Genomic DNA, 6,003 nt, shown 5'->3' on the forward strand with positions numbered 1-6,003 from the left:
TTCCAATAATATCTATTCCCCATGTTGACAATGGCCATGGTGATGTATAGGTGTAAAGGGGAGACAGAGGAACATGTTGCAAGTTAGCATATATTTGGCTTTTTGGGCATCTTTTGACATATTAATGACAATCCCTATTTATGGTAGTCTAATAATATCCTTTGCGCATTATCTTTTGGACTAGCATTTTGCCATTTACGTGTGTTCCATATACCACTTTGTGGACTATTCTCATAGCTCTTTGGGCTTCCTTTTTTCCTACACATAGAAGAGCTCAACCTTTAGGTACCCTTTTGTGTAACTCGTCGTTAATGAGTACATATTGGGAAGCCAAAAGTCTTAAGGCTCATTTTGCTCTTTTGTCAGCATGGGGTGGATATTCTCCCTTTGTGACATAGTTAAGGATGTCTATATACCAAGGTTCTTCTTCTTCTTCTTCTTCTTCTTCTTCTTCTTCTTCTTCTTCTTCTTCTTCTTCTTCTTCTTCTTCTTCTTCTTCTTCTTCTTCTTCTTCTTCTTCTTCTTCTTCTTCTTCTTCTTCTTCTTCTTCCTGGTTTACTTTGCCATCCTCTATGGCTTCTTCTTCTTCTTCCTGGTTTACTTTGCCATCCTCTATGGCTTGGATATAGGCTGGTTTATGCCTCTTTTCTATTGTTAGGGGCATTTGCTCAATTTCCGCAGGAATCCTAACCATTGAGGCTAGTCTTGCCAAGGCATCAGTGAATTGATTTTCCTCTCTAGGTAGATATGTGTATTCTATCTTTTCCAGTTGGTTTGTGAGAGTTTCCAAGTAGTTTTGGTAAGGGGCCAAGATTTCACTCCTCACTTTCCATCTTTTGGAAATTTAATTGATGATCAATGAAGAATCCTTGAAAATTCGAAGTTTCTTTACTCCCAACGCCAATGTTGTTTCGAGGCCTACCACGCATGCTTCGTATTCTGCAGCATTATTGGTAACGTTGAAATCTAGCTTTATGGAGATTGGAACATGTTCTTCTTTAGGTGATACCAACAATGCTCCTACACCACAACCCTTTTGGTTTGAGGCTCCGTCGAAGTAGAGAGTCCAAGTATCATCTTCTGTGACCATCAAGTCTTCGTCTAGAAAATCATTCTCATGTATAGGCCTGGAATCTTCTATTGGAAAATCCGCTAAGAAATCTAAAACCACGGATCCTTTAATAGCCTTTTGGGGCATAAACCTTACATCGAATCGGGCTAAGTTGACTATCCATCTTGATATTCGCCCATTTAGTGTAGATTTCTCAAAAAGATACTTTCGTGGATCCATTCGAGATACTACGAAGACCGTATGAACGAGCATGTAATGTCTTAACTTGGTTGTGGCCCACACCAATGCGAGACACAATTTCTCAAGTGGTGTATAGCGTATTTTATACTCGATCATCTTTATACTTAGATAGTAGATGGCGTTCTCCTTTCCTTCTACTTGTTGTGCGAGCATATCCCCCATTGTCTCTTTGGTGACTGTTAAGTACAACCTAAAAGGGATCCCTGGGAGTGCTGGTGCTAATACAGGGGGATTAGCGAGATAGGCTTTGATCTTCTCAAAGGATTTTTGACACTCGTCGTCCCATATTACTGGCACATTCTTTTTAAGCTTTTAAAACATTGGTTCACATATTGTTGTTAATTTAGATATGAACCTATTTATGTATTGCAACCGGCCAATGAATCCCCGAATTTGCTTTTCGATTTTGGGCGGTGGCATTGACATGATTGCTTTGATCTTGGTTGGGTTTATCTCTATTCCTCTAGATCTAATGACATATCCCAAGAGTTTTCCTAAGGTAACTCCAAAAGCACACTTGGATGGGTTCACCCTCATGCCGTATTTCCTTAACCTTTCAAAGAATTTTATTAGAGCTACCAAATGCCCTGGTCGATCCTTTGATTTCACAATCATGTCATCCACATATACTTCGACTACTTTGTGCATCATGTCATGGAGTAAAGCAGTTGCTGCTCGTTGGTAAGTGGCACCCGCGTTTTTCAATCGAATGACATCACCGTGTAACAGTAAGTGCCCCAAGGTGTTATGAATATTGTCTTCTCTATGTCTTCTTTTTCCATGAAGATCTGATTGTACTCTGCGTATCCGTCCATAAATGAGAGAAGTGCGTGGTTTGTGGTATTATCTACTAGAATATCGATGTGTGGTAAAGGGAAGTCTTCCTTTAGACTTGCCTTATTTAGGTCTTGATAGTCGACACACATTCATACCCTTTAATCCTTCTTCGGAACTAGGACTACATTTGCAACCCATTCGGGGTATTTGGATACCCTGATAAAACCTGTTGTTATTTGTTTTTGTACTTCTTCTTTTATTTTAAGAGCTACTTCAGGTTTCATTCAAGTTTAACTTTTGTTTTACAGGTTTCTTTCCTGGAATTAATGGAATTGTGTGTTGAGCTATTTCTCTATTAATACCCGGAAAATCTTCATATGAACAAGCGAATACATCGATGAATTCTTTGAATAGATTAATAAAATCAGTTCTTTCATCTTTATTAAGTGTTAGTCCGCTTTAAACTTCTCTTTTAATGGTTGGATATGTTGAGATGTCAACCGTTTCAGTATCCTCAATTACCGGTGTTCTACTTTCAAGTGTTTCCATTGCTTTAATTATTTCTTTGTCACTTTCATCGTTAGTTAAGCAATTCTCATTATCTTGAGTTAAAGAATGACACGAGGAGTAAGAAAAAGAAGACATGTTATTAAATTCTGAAACCATTACATCAAATAAAGTGACGTCCGTTGGGACTTGATTATTAACTATTCTAGGGGAAGGCTCTGACTCAGACGATTCTTCAAACATTAGTCTTTGTCCGGTTATTATGAAGATCTTTATTCCACTTGGAGTAGTCACCTTCACGGTCTTTCACCACCCTTGAACTAGACCCTCTATTAGAGTGATAAGTTTGGAAGGATCAAAGTTATCACTCTGTATTGGCTCATTCTTTTCATACCCAAAGAGAAGTCCCATGCCGTTAGAGTGGAGGTCATAGTGAAGAGGGGTCCTTTCATCCTCCTCAATTAAGGAGACCTCTTCGTTAAAGCCCCACAAGTCTTCGTCATCTTCATCATGCTCCACGTTTATGATGGGATTTTCAATAGCCTTGATTCTTATTGGTGAACCATCAAATGTGACAGGGATTCCTCCAACTATAGCCTTCACTTGTTGATGAAGGGACGACCTTTAGGTCGTGAAGCCAAGGGCATCCCAACAATAGGTTGAAAGAGGCTTTAATGTCTACCACTTGAAAAGTAGTGGCATGTTCTATGACTCCTGCCGTTACATTCATGGTGATAGTCCCAAGAGCTTGGCGGCGAGTGTTGTCATAGGCTCTTATTCCCCGTATAGACGGAGATAAGTCTTCATCTTTTATCCCTTACATCCTCGCAGTTCGGAGTGGACAGACATTAATTGCTAATCCATTATCTACAAGAGTCATTGGGACATTCATTCTCTTGCAGATTACCGTGAGAAAAAGATGAAAAAGACGAAAACCATCCATTTCTATCTTGTTGATTTTCGGCTCGATTACTAGACCCGACTCGAATACCGGACCATTTCTGCTCTCAAATGTCTCAAAACTGGAGGCATATATCCAAATTTAGGGAAAGGCAAGAAAGTCAATAACCTCTCAGCAGTTTTGTCCACAAGATGAGTACACGTGTCTCAGGATTGGGGGCACGTGACTACATAGGCGCGATATCGTCTCGTCGCTTCTTTTTACAGGGGATGATTTTGACACCCTAACTATTTGGTAAGTTAGTAAGCGCACTAACTACCGTATTTGCTCCCATTAAAGAAGTGCCTGTTCCTGAAGGTTCGGCGCGTCTGTCGACTCGTGAGCTAACGCCTACATTAATTTTCTACCTTTTAGTCTTGAGAGGTAGATCTCGCAAAGCTTGGGCTGAAGTGAAATATTATGCAACATCTACGCTGTACAATTTTGGGCCGTACGATACGCCATTTGCATTTTTACGCTGCATGAACACGCCTTCCTTTTTGCTTCGGACGTGAAAAAAGAAGAAAACCTGGACATTTGTAATGTCAGTACAGTAAAATGACAAACCTGTCTATGGGAGCTTTTACGTAAAGCACCACGACGAAACGTCTTAAGGCACTCTTATGAAAAACGTTTAAAACGTATGCTTGGGGAAGACACAAAGCACGGTGTGCATGCAAGAATGATGCAAAAAACTACTAAAGAAGAAAACAAACTACAATATGCAAAGCAATTTAAAAATATTTTGATAATTTGCGCTCCATTACATCTAATAACGAGCAAAAACCGTTGAAAAATGATTAAACGGATCAAAATCAAGATTCCGGTCATTTTTGTGACCAGTATCCGCGCTCAACTCAGAGGGTCGTGCTGGCTAGGCGCGCGCATCGTTCTGAGTTGCGCTGGTATGTCACGCGTAACAGATTAAGTTGCGTGAGACATTTATGTCAGTAAAGTGAAAATCCCAAACGCGATTTTTCAGTTCACTCTTTCTTTCTCCTCCTTTTGCCATTTTCGACCCTTTCCCATTCAAGGAAGCTCAATTTTTTGCGATTTTCGAAGCTAAAGAAAGCAAATTTTGTCCTTAATTCATATTTTCTATAATCCAATGTAAATTTTTTGCTAGAGTTTATTCTTTTCCGGCTGAGTTCGAATGGTTTTTGAATCATTAAACCCCAAATTTCAAATTTGGTGGTTTTTGATTCAGTCCATTATTCTTGAAATTGTTTATTCTATGTTGCCATGCTATGTTTAAGGAGTTTTTTGCAACATATTTCACGAAAAATAGTTCAGTATTGAACTATGAGCATTTCTTTGTTCAAGTTCGTTCTTGCTCTTTTTCTTCAAATTTTGCTTGATTATATTGCTTTTTCTTGCTCATTTTGGTTATAATTGCTGATTATGAAGTAGATTATAGTGATGGAACCAATATTACTTTCATAAATCATTTTTGTGAATTTTGAACTGTTGAAAAATGGCGCGAAACATACTCTTATCTTACTCTTGCCATGTTCAAACTTCAAAATTGTTTGGTAGATCGACGATAACCATGTTTATGTTATTGTTATTCATCTAGAATTAGTTAATTCTTTGAGATTTTTGAAAATACAATCCCTTGAATACTTAGTTGAAACTGGTATAGGATGGCTTTTGTCGGTGTTAGAAGGCCCCATTTACTGAGTTTAACTGCAGGTATCGTAGCCCCCAAGTATGGGCGGCATTCGATTTTCATGTTTTGCCCTAACGGCAGCCGTTATGCTGCTGAAATGGGTCTAGAATACGTATATTAGTTTAGTTTAGGTTATAAAGTAAACTAATTAAAGAAACTTTATCCATCATAGCATGGACTCGCCTCCATTTGTCGATGCTTAGGAGATTCTCGGTGGTCCGGACGAGGCGGTTCTCCCTCGGAAGAGGGTGACCCGTCCTCGACAGGAGGTTTAAGAGCGACGTGTTGCGACCGATCGACATCGCCAGGAGAATGTGGTTTGGGAGGCTCATCCCAACTGGGACCTTAGGGTCCTTAAGTTGGACCCAGACCATCACGTTTCGATCAGAGGGTGGCGCGGCATCGTGAGTTTTTTGCGCCTTTGTTTCTTTCTCTTTTCGTTTGTTTCTCCCTTTTAAACCATAACCTTTTTTTATTTTTATTCTTTTACTTAGAGCGAGCCTAGCATGCGTTTATACGGCTCTGGTGACCTGCGAGCCCGTTTTGAGAGTTTGCCCGAGGTTGCAAAGGAGATTGTAGCACTTTCCGGGATTGACTCCCAGCTGGCGGCTCTTCGGGATTTATCGAGTCAGCCTGCATCGTCAGCTTTCCTCCGTGGATTGCTAGAGTTTTGGTGGGATTCCACCAACACTTTCCACTGTCCATGGGGAGAGATGATGGTTACCCCTTTTGATTTCACTATGATTACGGGTTTTCCTTTTGGAGGTGAGCCCGTAGTTATAGAGTTCGTTAAGGGGT

This window comes from Chenopodium album, chromosome 9 (assembly GCF_948465745.1).
Source record: "Chenopodium album chromosome 9, dcCheAlbu1.1, whole genome shotgun sequence".
Lineage (NCBI taxonomy): Eukaryota > Viridiplantae > Streptophyta > Magnoliopsida > Caryophyllales > Amaranthaceae > Chenopodium > Chenopodium album.